General features: G+C 33.8%; 1 pseudogene; it reads left to right on the plus strand.

Moving 5' to 3' along the window:
• The first annotated feature begins 3,332 nt into the window (after positions 1 to 3,332).
• LOC123649511 overlaps positions 3,333 to 13,577 on the plus strand; it is a 44,594-nt pseudogene continuing 34,349 nt past the window's right edge.

Below are 13,577 nucleotides of genomic sequence, written 5' to 3' on the forward strand. Positions count from 1 at the left end.
CCTTTTTCTTCCTTCTCTTCTTTTTCTTTTCTTCTTTTGCCTTGCCATGTCCTCCTCCTTCTTCCTCTTTCCTCTGCATGAGTGTGAGTTGTGTGTGTGTGTGAGAGAGAGAGATATTAATATTTATATATTTTAATTACATCATTTTGGATAAAAGGCATGTTTTTATATATTAGAATGAGCACAAGAATGAAAATATGGATTAGACAGATAGATGAAATATGTTATATATATAGGTATAGATATAGACATATAAAATGTCATTTCAGTTGTTATTACCTATGTGTTCTTGGAAAAGTTACAAATATTCTAGGCTTCATTTTCTTTGTCTAAAATTCAAGATTGAATTTTATTTATTTAGGAAATCTCTTATTTCTTTCAGCTCTAGATATTTGAGAGTTTGTTTTTTTTTTTTCTCCTTTTGCTAAGCAGAAAAATAGAGTACCATGTTAAATGAGATACTTTAGTGAAGGATATTTTGCCAGCTTTCTTTGGGACAATTTGAAAAAATTCCTTTGTGTATCTGAACAAAATAGACAGAATTAGGACACTTTGTTTAACCTAAGCATTAGGAGAATATAAAGTATGATCTCAACTAAATTTTTCTGTTTCTCTTTCTCACTCCTCTTTGGTTTTCTATTGTCAATTACTATTTCTCAAATTCCTCTAATTTTGATTGTTATATTTAAGAATTGCCTGGTCAGCTATAGTAAATAATTCTGGCTTTTACTAAAATGAACAGCAAAAAGAAAAAAAGCTGGTTTAGTTTTTTCACGTCTTTCCTTTTATTTCCTACTCTTGTACTTTTTGTTTTTTTATATTTATGAACACTCAGTACTATAAAATGAAATTTTTAGAAACATAAATTAATAATCTGAAATTAGGAAAAGAAACTATAAAAAATGATAATAAAGCAATAAGTGGAAGAAAATTGTCTACATAAAATTAGACAAAAGAAGATATTTTATTTCATTTCCTACATTAATATATGGATGTGGGAAAAAATCTTTAAATTTACCAGCTTAAGAAAAAAGTTGTCTGGACATAGATAGATTTGGAGAAGGAAACAGGACACTTTTTTAAATTGTCATGATTTGTAGTTTAATTCTGACCCTGGATGGAAGGAGAGAATATTTAAAGCTGGCTGATGGATTCAGAAAGTAAAATTGGCATCAATTTCATATTATCAGTACTTTTTCAAAGGTACTTATACTGTAATTCTTACATCAAATTTGGCAAAAACTCAGGCTGTTTCCAGACCAAATTTTTATTTAAGAAAGTGAAAAAAGGAACCCTCTCACTTCTGAAATACTTTTTGCTTAAAGAATATTTTTAATTATTTTGTCAGTTCTTAAAATCTATATGTATTGGTCTCTTCCTAGATAGTTTCATATCTATTATCTGAAAAGAAGCTTTAGATTAAAGAAACAAGTTAGATGCATGTACTCATGTCAGTTTTCTTACTCTCTATAAACATGAGATTTTGTCCACGTACTTGCCTACTTCTGAAATTTCCTTATTCAAAACCTAACCAACCTAACCAACCTACAGAGTCCATTTCCTCCCTGAAGTCAATACTTAGCAATCCTACGTTTCACTGAGTACCCTTATACATAGAGGTCTTACCCTTCACTGAGTAGTATAATATATAAATATAGAGTAATACCATAGATTATGATAACATTGTACTACCCTGTACCAAACATGAAGTTACATAAGTGCACATTTTTAATTTCTTTTCAATTTTTTGTACCATTTCTTCAACTAGATTATGAATACATTGAGTAGTGGATACTGTATTGGTTCTGGCACACTGCAGAGCACATTAGAATTAGTTTGTATGGTAGTTTCTAATTTGAGTAATTTTAATATTGTCTCTGATGTTATTCAATATATATTAATTTTTGCAAGTATAGCTTATTTATCTTCCAAGTTCTTTTATTTTTACTTAAATATAATTTATTAAAAGATTATTACAAATTGGGAACATTGACATCTTTGATAGAACAAAACCCATCAACAAGAATGCTTAATTGAGAGAATGATTCCTTCCTTTTAAAGCACTTCTCTTAGGAGTCCGATAAATCACATAGGGGTTCTTTTTAATATTTCTGCCTTATACATAATATGATAAATTTTATTTCACCTAAAAACCAAATTCCCAGTGATATATATAAATTAATTCAGAAGCATCTGCCTCCTTATAGATAACAAGCCTCTTTTATATCTCTGCATTATGAAAGCTTTGACTGGTGAAATGATATTATTTCTTAGTATCAATTTAAATAGAAGTGTTCTTTTTAAAAAATCTATTTCTCTTTCCACTCCATTCCAGCTTATAATATTGGAATATTTCAGGACAAATCTTTCATTTAATTTGAATACAAAATGAATAACAATTTTGTAAAGCTTGGCTATTTGTCTAGAAGTTATTGAAAACTTTAACAAGTATGCCTTGTGGCAAATCAACATTATTTTACAGTTACTTTAAATTATATAAACTAAAAATTAAAAAAAAAACTAGCTAGAAAGCTTCACTGTGACAAACTGAAAAGCATTATAAATCACTTTTGAAAATATCCACCTATATTGCTTCTATTTATATAATAATTTTCTAGATGTATCAATACATGTTCAGAAACTGATCTGATGTTAAGAAATGGGTTTTTGAATCAGCTTCCTCAGAAAAGAATCCTGTGTTGTATGTTAAATATTGCATTTTTAGGAAGGCAAAATCTGTAAGAAGTTCACACTAAAATTTGTTCTAATTTTAATTTAGTTTCATCCTCATGCAACATACACATCTATAATAAATGGGAAATGAACACAAAGAGAAGATCAAAAAGTGAATCAATAATACATTTAGGGGAAAAACATGAAAAACGGAGTATCCCAGGTGGAACTTATAGTTATTTTTCAAACTTATAATTATTTTTTGTTAATAAACAATTATTATAAAAACAATACCAAATGTTTTTCTTAAACTAATATAAATATACTGAGGTAATAAAGAATGAAATATCCTTTATTCAGTAAATTTCCCATCCCATAAGTATTTTAGTGAACTCATACTGAAAAGCTGATGACTGAAATGTAGCCCATTTAACCATCTGAATCAAACTGCTCTGTCCAAAAGTGATTTCTGAGTATCTGTCATGCCGGTCATAATGTGCCAGGTTTATGTTCCTAGCCATCACACCGACTTCAACCAGACAGAGGTGAAACATGCTTTAAAATGTGAACTTGACTTTAAATTATGGTTTCGAATACAATGGGCTGCTCATTCTACTTTCATTTGGATTAAGTTTGACCCTTTCAGATGACCCCGCTAAATGTTCCACTTCCAAGGAATGGTTACAGCGTGTTTTTCCTTCGCGGAGGCGGCTGAGAGATGTGGGTCTGTCCGGACTGCCGCTCCCACCGGCAGCAAGCAGTTCATCAGCCAACGGCCGGATGTCCGCATGTTGAATGACGAAAGAAGGGAGGGCAAATGCACCAGTGCAATACTTGACAGAAACTGAAGTAGTAATAGAGCCCTGTTGACAGACGCATCTCTTCCCAGTCCCACCTGTTTTCTAGGTAGAACTGGGAAGTCTTCCAAAATATCGTTCAAGAAGCGAGGTGTTAAAACTATCTCACTGAGCAGGGATCTTCAGTTTGAAATGTTGCCACCAGCCCCATCAAAACTGGCTCCTAATGCAAATGGCTATGGCATACAAAATGAGGAAGTAATGTAAAGAGAGGTACCGTTTAGTTCTGAGCATATCAGGTAAATATTGTCATTTCCAAAAACCTATTTATGAACAGCATCCATTCAACTATAAACTAGTATTCTTTCTAGTTGAAGAACTATGCATGCAGAAATAAATACGCAAATAAAGCACGAAACCCAAAATAGAGTTGGAGTTAATCATATATAAGATATTATGTTATGTGAATGTATGCACTAAGTTTTCACACTTTGAGATGTTATCCCCAAATGGTGTATAAAGCTGACTTTGACTGATTGATATCATTCCCTTCTGGCCTAATGGGGAATTTCATGCTTTGACTTGATGATCTACTACCCCCAATAACCATGAAAGTGTTAAGCATTTGGCAGCTTCTCCTAACACTTTGTAGTTGGGATACAATGTTCCAATTCACACCTGGCAGTTATTATATTCTCATGCTGGCTATATCTGTTTGGGAACTAGAGAGAGGTAGTCATTGGAATATACAAAAATATTTGGTTTAGATTTATTATGTAGTTGAATGCTGCTAACAATTCTTGTACATTGATAAATCATTGATAAATATACCATATGTCTTTATTTGTCAAACAGCACAAAACAGAATTTCTCAAATTAGGATCAGAATCATTTAGGTGATTGTTGAAAACACAAACACAAGGCACACCTGGACTGACTAAATTTGCATTTCTGGGTATAGGTATTGGAGACCTTAATTTTGAACAGTGCCTTGGGTAAAGCTTAGGCACTCTGAAGTATGAGATTAAATAGACATTTAATATAATGGTGGAGTGTCAAAGGAGGTTATTTTACTAAGTTTAGATTTCTATATCCTAATTTGAACCAAGAACATTGCATTAGCCACTACAGAATTTCTCTCCTATATCAGAACAGAACTTATGTAGAAGATTTCTTTATAAGGTAGTGCTAAATTAGTCGACTCTTTGAGAATACATAGGGAAGGATTAGACAGAGTAAGAAAAGGAAGTGATTAAAATTCAGATTACATATTGCCTGTGGTAGAAAGATTCCATTTATGTGGCTTAAAACTGCTGCTGATAGAACGCTCACTGGAGCTCTTGAAAAGGCTCCCTGAGAACTTGAGCAAAACTGCAAGAAATACTTTTCCTTTCTCAAGCAATTTTAGATTCTCTGGAAGGCACATATATGCCTATCATTGAGCTATTGGATTTTTTGTGTTAGAATATGAAATGGGTACAGCTATTAGCATATTCTGACTGTCTGAATCTGTAAAGTGAGGATATGCAAATGAACAGCAGGCACTGGGTTATTCCAGGTGAAGTTTTCATTTTTATATGCAAAGTTCTCTAATTACCAGTTTTATATTCAAACTGAAATGCATTTATAAATACATTTTACGCTAATGGCATCTAGATTAATTTTACACTCAAGAAAAATCAACTGAGTGAATATTGCACAATTTGAAGAGCATTCCTGGAGTGAAACAAACAGAAATCAATGTCTTTCTCTCCTAGACTGTGATTTGGTATCATGCTACAGTGAAAATCAGGATACTGGAAAGTCTCAATCAAGGTAAGAGCAGAGGTCAACAACTTTCCTGGAAATGGCAATCTTGGGATGCCTAAGGAAACCTGCTTGCTCTCTAGCATAAGCAATCCTGGAAGTGCAAAGGAATTAACATTCTACAAACACCCTCTGAGTAAAAAGGGGTAAGAGTCATAGATACATCTTTCGTGACTGGTATGGACAATGTCAAGGTTTGTTCCAAGTCTCCTTAGGATATTTGAATCATAGAGAACCCATTTCCTTCAGTAACCAGCTCTTTAACACATATCTGTATTGGTTTTCTCTGTTTACATCTTTCGTTCTTCATAGTTCCTCATTCTTTATTTCTGATACTACTTCCTAAAATAGTCTATGCTCAAGCACATTCTTTATATTCTCATCCTATGAAATACCAATTATCCTTTCCAAATTTCCACTTGGCACCTGTATCTTAGAAGTTTTTCATGTATCTATTTTCCTCTTTGCCACCCCCCCAAAAAATGATAATGAATATTGTTTACATACAAACATAATTTATCAGTGTGAGATATACTTGGATGAAAATTATGTTCATCATATTATGATGACCAAATTTTAGAACAAAGAAAGTTGCACTTAATTATGATCTATTGTGATTATTTTTAATGCATTAGATTTGGCTAATGACAATGTCTGTTTTGACTTACTGTCTTTGAATATAAATAATAAGAGTGCACAGGGAATACACAGATTCTTTTCTATATTACCATTCTATCTCTTCTTAAGATATTTAACATAGAGTAAGTGATGTGAAAGTTTCAAATACAAAAATGATATATTTTGTCTGTGCATGTTAACATTAATGTCTTGCTACCTACTATGGAACCACATAAAAATTGTTCTATTTTATAAATGCTGCAACATGATTTCTGCCACAATGAAAACCTTTTGCAATGGCAAAGTCTCAACTTGCATTCCCAGCCTACTGAATATGAATATTATGTTTTTCAGGGATGTTTATCCTTACTCTGATGAAGTCTATCTCAATACATTGATAAATGGTCATCTGAGCCCCTACCGGGAATATAGTTAGTGTTAATGGGCCATAGGGTGGATTGCATAAGATTAATCCATTCCAGCATTCCTGGCTGCCTAAATCTTTGCAATTTTTTATCTACATTGTCAAAGAACAAAATTTCAACATTTGAGATTTATAGCTCTAATTGGCTTTTATTAGCAATTCATGAAATGGGCAGCATCCAGTCTACAAAATAGACAGGTGATCTGCAGGCATGGCAGAATAGTAGATTATTTATGGAGGCTTTTGCAGGAACAAGAATACCGTGCAGTACACATAACAGACTTCTTAACATCAGGTTATTTCAGGATAATTTCTTTGTATGGGTTAAAGGAGAGAGGACTTCTTACCATACTGGCTCAGGTTGACTTGGTCCCTTTTGATAAGTTGCTATGAATCTCCTGTTTCCTGGAAAACTGGCCTGTTTTGAAATTGAGTTTGATTACATAGAACTTAGCACAAGTAACTCCATTCTGGTTTGGTCCACTGGGGCCCACTACAGGAGCTCAGTCCAAAACAACAGCCTCCTAAAAATTTTATTTAACATTATATGCTGAAATTTTAATGTGCAACTTTATTTCTCACAGGACACCAAAGAGTCCATGCTTAAGTCAACATACTGAGTAAATAAATAAATAAATAAATAAATAAATAATATAGAACTACTCAGAGCTGATTAAATTAAAACATAGGCTTTGGATTGAATGTAAACATTAGCTTTGGAATGTTTGGTAAATGTACCTATTTGGCTAAATTTAGCCTGAATCAAAATTCAATCCTTTTTATTCTTGTCTTTAGAATTTATTCATAGGTACATATTTTTCTGATTATTATAAAATCTCATTTTTCAGGTGTAAGTCTTTTTTCTCCAAAATTTAACTGAATAATAGGCCTCCTGAGTCGTGTAACCAATTGTCTCTAGTTATGAGGGTTAATAAAGGTGTTGAAATGGGAAGGGAGAAGAGGCTTTCTAAGCAGAGTAACTGCATCAGGGGTTGTCATGACAGGATCATTAAGCAAAGGAGAATCAGCATCAGCATCCAGGGGAGGAAGCACTGTTTTTGCTGAGAAGCAGGAAGGTTTAGGGGCTTAGCAGACTCTGAGAGGACTAAGCGCTCCCCTATGCCACACTGCAAATCAGAGGGCCCTCTCTTTTACTACTAATGCCTTCTCTTTCATAAATGAGATTTGGTGAGGCTGTGAATCCAGATCATATTCTAATTAAAAAAATAGCATTTTCAGATTTACTGTGACCATCTTATTTCTTGAATTTGAGTTTAGATTCTTTACACTAATAAAAAAAAAAATCTCTATTCTGTGAGAGTTCCTTCAGCCAAAATTTTGGATTTTAAGCTCATAATTCTCAATTTTGACACAACTCCAAACATAACTCATAGTCCTTATATTCTTTATGCTAATCATATCATTCTCAAAGCCTTTCCTTTTCTGGGCACTTCTTTACAGATAACTGGGAAATACCTGTATTAATTGTTGTAGCCCTTCATTCCATGGGCTGATAAAAGTCCAATTCTGTAGTTGTACCTACCATCTCAGGGCCCTTGGACCCAGGCAGGCCTGATAAAAAAGTCCAGATCCTCATTTTCTTTAGGGTCTCTCATCAGAAACCACTTTAAGAACTAATGTCCAAATCAGTAAGAGTTTTCAATTGAGAAAAGAAAAGAAGAACTGGATGGATCAAGGAGCTCCTTAGGAAAAAAAAAAATATGCTAAACTACAATATATGGATTTTCTTTAGCAATAATTTTATGGAAACAACCTTGTGACAGGAGCAATGCAATTTCTATAGACAATGAAGGGCCCACTTTCATTATTCAGCACTGGGATCTAGAAGTTATACCATGGTTACCCCTGCTACCCTGCTACCCCTGAGAATTTAGAAACTTATCTCATCATCCATGACAAAAAATAAATTCACCCCTACTGCCTCATTTCTCTCTTTCCAAATTTTAATCTTTGCACAAATGATTTTGATTGGTGGAACCTAAAATACATGTTTACAGTCTAGCCACAAAGAAGCCTGGAAAAGTGCATTTTAATTTTACGTTAAAGTTAAAGGGCTCATATGATAGTCGTAATAATGGACCCTCAAAGATATTCACATTCTAATTTCTGGAATCTGTGAATATGTTATTTTGCATTACAAAAGAGACTTTACAGCTCTATGTAGGGGTGGAAGAAGAGAAAAAGAGATAGAGTGAGAGAGGGGTATGGTATGCTCCAGTCTTTGAAGATAGATAAAGGGGTCATGAGCTGAGGAACACAAGGGGCCTCTAGAATCTAGAAAAGGCAAGGAAATGTATTTTTTTCTAAAGCTCCCAGAAGGAATGCAGCCTTGAAGACCCCTTTTAGACTTCTGACTTCCAGAAGAGTAACTGAATAAATTTGTGTTGCTTTAAGTCGCTACATTTGTGGTAATGTGTAACAATAGCAAGTGAATACAAATTGTAATATGGAAATTCTATAAATACCATAAAGGTGTTCACACAAATTTGCCAATCATAAACAGGACAAATATCTGCTACAAAACATCCTTAACTATTGATATTTGCAACAACAGAGAATTTGCAAAATAATTGTGTTGTATGGAAGAAACCAGATAAGAGTAGATACTCTACAATTCAACTTCTTATTCTCCTTATGGTTTAAATTGTAATCCTTAAAAACAGAAAACAGATCAGTGGTTGACTGGGGATGGAGCATGAAGGGAAGGGGACAAAGCATGAACGGAGAATTATGAAGGGAAGGCTTTTGAGGCGATTAATACATTTATTTTCTTGATTATGGTGATAGCTTCATGGATGATTTATATCAAAACATCAGATTTTACACCTTAAATATGCAGTGTTAATAGCGAAAAAAACTTTTCTGACTACTCTGTAGAAAATGATGTATACGGATGCAAGAGTATACATGGGAAGTGAATCAGAGGTGTATTGTGGTGATTAAGGTGACAGATGATGGTGGCTTGGATAAAACTGGTAAGATTAAAAATATAAAGTGTGCTTAGGTTCAAGATATACAGACAGACCTTGACTTATAATTGTTCAACTTATGATTTTTTACTTTATAATGAATATTTTGAGGTATTCAGTGCAGTTTTGGCTTATGATATTTGAGAGTTATGATAGATTTATTGAGATGTAACCTCATCATAACTCAAGGAGTGTCTGTATTGACAAGTAGATAATGGTACTTGCTGACATTTTGGACATACAAGATGAGGGATACAGAAACATCTAAGCTTCAAACTTGACTCCAAAGATACAGAAGAACAGATGAGAAACATTTGAAATGGGGGGGTGCAGCCAAATGTTCTGATTTGGCTATGGTAAATTTTAGGTGCTTCTGTAATATCTAAGTGGAGATATCAATTGACCAAAAGTTTGGAGCTTGGAGGCTGAAATTTAAAATTTGGAAGTCAATGATACATAGAAAATACTCAAAGTTATGAGAATGATACATAAACAAAATCAAAAAGAAAGGCATCTCCGGTAAGAAAAATATATAAAGATATAGACTCGATTTTGGAAGATCATAAAATAAGGCATAACATGCAAGCCCTTGACACAGTAGCAGCGGGGAAATTAAAAAAGATAGGGCATAGCCAAGATGTACCGAGAATCACCACTTATTCATTTCTTCAACAGATAACTATTTCAGGCAATAGAAATACGTAGAAAAACAAGACAACTGTAGTTCATACTAAGGTGATCATTACAAAGTATAATAGGATATATAATAAAAATATTCATTTCTTCAACAGATAACTATTTCAGGCAATAGAAATACGTAGAAAAACAAGACAACTGTAGTTCATACTAAGGTGATCATTACAAAGTATAATAGGATATATAATAAAAATAAAATGTAATCTGTAATGTCAAGTTATCTAACGGATGACTATATAACTTATGATTCATCATATATACACATATACTAGATAAAGGTACAACTAGAAAACATTTTTGTGCAGTATCCTTTTCTAACATATTAAATATTTTCCTGATACAACAGCATTGGTTACACAAAAAAACTAATGGAAAAATTAAGGACTACATTTAACTAAAATAGAAATAGTTGGAAATAGTTGTACATAAATTTTTCTTTCTTTTTTTTTTTGAGACAGAGTCTTGCTGTGTTGCCCAGGCTAGAGTGCAGTGGTGTTATCATAGTTCACTGCACCCTCAAACTCCCAGGCTCAAGTGATCCTTCAGCCCCTCCCTACCCCCACAACGACAGCTAGGACTACAGGCAGGTGCCATCATGCCCAGCTAATTTTTCTATTTTTTGTAGAGACACAGTCTCACTCTTACTCAAACTGGTCTTGAACTTCTGGCCTCAAGTGATCCTCTTGCCTTGGCCTTCCAAAGTGCTTGGATTACAAGCGTGAGCCACCATGTCTAGCCATATACAAATTTTATTTGACTTTTCAGTTTATTTTATACTCTAGGAACTAGAAAAAAATGTATGTTTGTATCTAAATATTATCAAATAAACAGAATTCATTACTTTGGATGTATGAGACCCAAGGATTTGATAAAGTATATTTATTTTCACTTCAACATTTTTTTTGTTATTTTAAGAGAAAATCAACGTTTTCACACAGAAGGGAAAGAAATACAAGTAAAACAATAAATCATTATCTTAATACCAATATATCTAATGAAGATTCAACAAAATTATTGTTTTTTGTTTTATATAGCAAAAATGTAGTAATTTACATATTATGTTGAATTTAAATATTTCTGATATCCTCATTACCTAATTTTTAATTATGCTAGCCACAAAATATTAAAATAATATATTCATTCAAATGTCAAGATTATTCAATGTTTTGCACTTGAATAATGTTTTTCAGTGTAGGCCTATAGTGGTTAAATATTTCCTGCTGGGCCCCAAAATAATCCAAAAATGAAAGTCTTTTCATGGATTCTTATAAATAAATAATAGATAATGATAACTACATGGATTGTAATTGTATGTATAACTAAGGGCTATTTGCTATTAGCCTATTAAGTGAGCCATTAAGGGGATTCTAAGAGTTGTTATCCATTCATGGAGATTAGTGTGTTACTAGAGTTCCCCCAAGTTTCTAAACCAGTATCTTTTCAAGAAGTCTGGCCACCACTTTCAGGAAGTCTGGCCACCATTTCCTGAGCACATCTCTGTAGAGCCTGGGCCTAGAAGAAAGGATGGATGGATGGAAAGAATGTGAGCGGATTGAATGAAGGGTCAGGCCAAAATGCCTACCGGAAGCTGCTTATTTGCTGTGTGCAAAGGTCAACTGAAAACAGCTGACGTGTACAGATTTTGTCAAAGAAGTTAGCAAATGGCCCAGACTTTTGTCCTCCAGCTAAGTTCTTTGTTCTAAGAATTATTAGCTGATATCTACACATCTTATTCTTTATCTGCAAAGAGCTATGCTTGCTTAAGTTTCCGCATCCTTGTTTACTCCCTGACTTCTTACAGGTATCCTTGGTAATAAATACAAGAAAGACCTTAGCTGAAGAGGCCATTTTCTCCTTCAGACTTTGGTCTCTCCTCTTCTCTCTAAACACTATGTTTTGAATAACTATTCCCTCACTAGCGAGCACCGGAGTGAAAAGCTGCTGCTACACATCTCAGATAATTCAGAGGAAGGAGTTGAAATATATGTGCATTATTTCAAGTTGGCCAATGATTGTCTAATTTTTCCACATTTATATCAAATGTATTTTTAGGGATCACATTAGGTTTTTTTGTTTTTGACTTTTATCTGCTATATTTTTGTATGCTCCATTTTAGCATTTCAAAAATTACGTTGAAATCCTCCAAAACATGAGAGTATCACTATTTTTTTTTTTCCACTTTTCATGCAGGGCATGTTGTCTTTGGGTTTTTTTGCCCTCTCTAAACAGGCCACGGTCAAAAGCTTCTCTTGAGTGAAAAAAGTATGTACAAAAGACACTGAGAGTTCCCTGTCAACTTTGACCTTTTGTATTTCGTATAGAAAGACTTGGCCCATGCTAATGTCAATATAAGGTCATGTACAATTTTATGTTTGATTGCTGCTATTACTAACTTGAAATTCAAATGCATTTCATTATAGTTAAAGCCACTAGAATATAAACTATAGGAGACTGAGTGTTTATTCCTTGCAACTTTTTAAAGTGTGAATCAGATTATATTACTCCACTGTTGCCCTGCTCAAAGTTCTCCCATGACTTTTCTTCGCAATGAGTAGAAAATCTAAAACCCTTGCCAGTAGCTTACAAAGTTTTAAGTGTCTTGGAACTACATGACTCTTGAACTTACCTCACCACCTACCACTCTTCTGCCTTTTACTCTCTGTTCCAGACATGCTAGGCTTCCAGTTTTCCAAAAATAAAGCATATTTTCACCTCAAGGCTATTGAACTTGCAACCCCCCTTCCACAAAGGCTCTTCCCCTGTATGTTCATCAGACTTGTCACCAACTTCCTGGGCCACTGTTGCAATGTCTCAGCTTCCCAGTGAACTTTCTTGACCACCATTGGAAAGAGTGCTTTCCCTGACATATTCTACCTCCATACTCTGCTTGCTTTTTATTCATAATATTGTTCACCACTTGATGCTACATTTAATATCAATTTATGTTTTTATTGTCTTTCTCCTGTATTTGCAAAATATAGTGCATAATACAAAGAAGACATTCATGAAGCCTAGGCTTAATGAAGAAAGAAATCTATTGGTTAGGACCTGGCACATTGCATCTCATTAAAAATATTTATAAAATATTGAAGGCACTAAATTTGTCTGTGCTTTTCCATGTCTGAGAAGCATTCACACGACCTTTCCATTGCCCCTCATGCTTTGTTTGAAAGGACAGTAGCATCTAACACCTGAAGTCACCTTATCTGACCCTTACTAATACCTGTCGGAGGTCAGTCCCTGTTATTGAATGGGATGTACTTACTGAGCAACATCCAGGAGAAAAAGCTGATCCACCCTTGCCCAGCTCCCACTAAAAGAAATTATGCTATTTATTGTTTCAAAATGATTTTATTTCTGGTTCATTTTATTCTGCACTGTCTTTCCTGAAGGTCAGACTGGTCTATTTTTTTAAAAATGTTCTCAATCCCTGATATCGATACTTCTAAGAGTGTGGCTCCATTTTAATATCACCTCATGTGAATATCAAATGAGTGTGCATAAGCTTCTCCCACAGCAGAGTTTTGACATTAAGAAAATTAAAATATGCCCTAATCATAGAATGTTTTAACT

Source organism: Lemur catta, chromosome 1 (genome assembly GCF_020740605.2).
Source record: "Lemur catta isolate mLemCat1 chromosome 1, mLemCat1.pri, whole genome shotgun sequence".
Lineage (NCBI taxonomy): Eukaryota > Metazoa > Chordata > Mammalia > Primates > Lemuridae > Lemur > Lemur catta.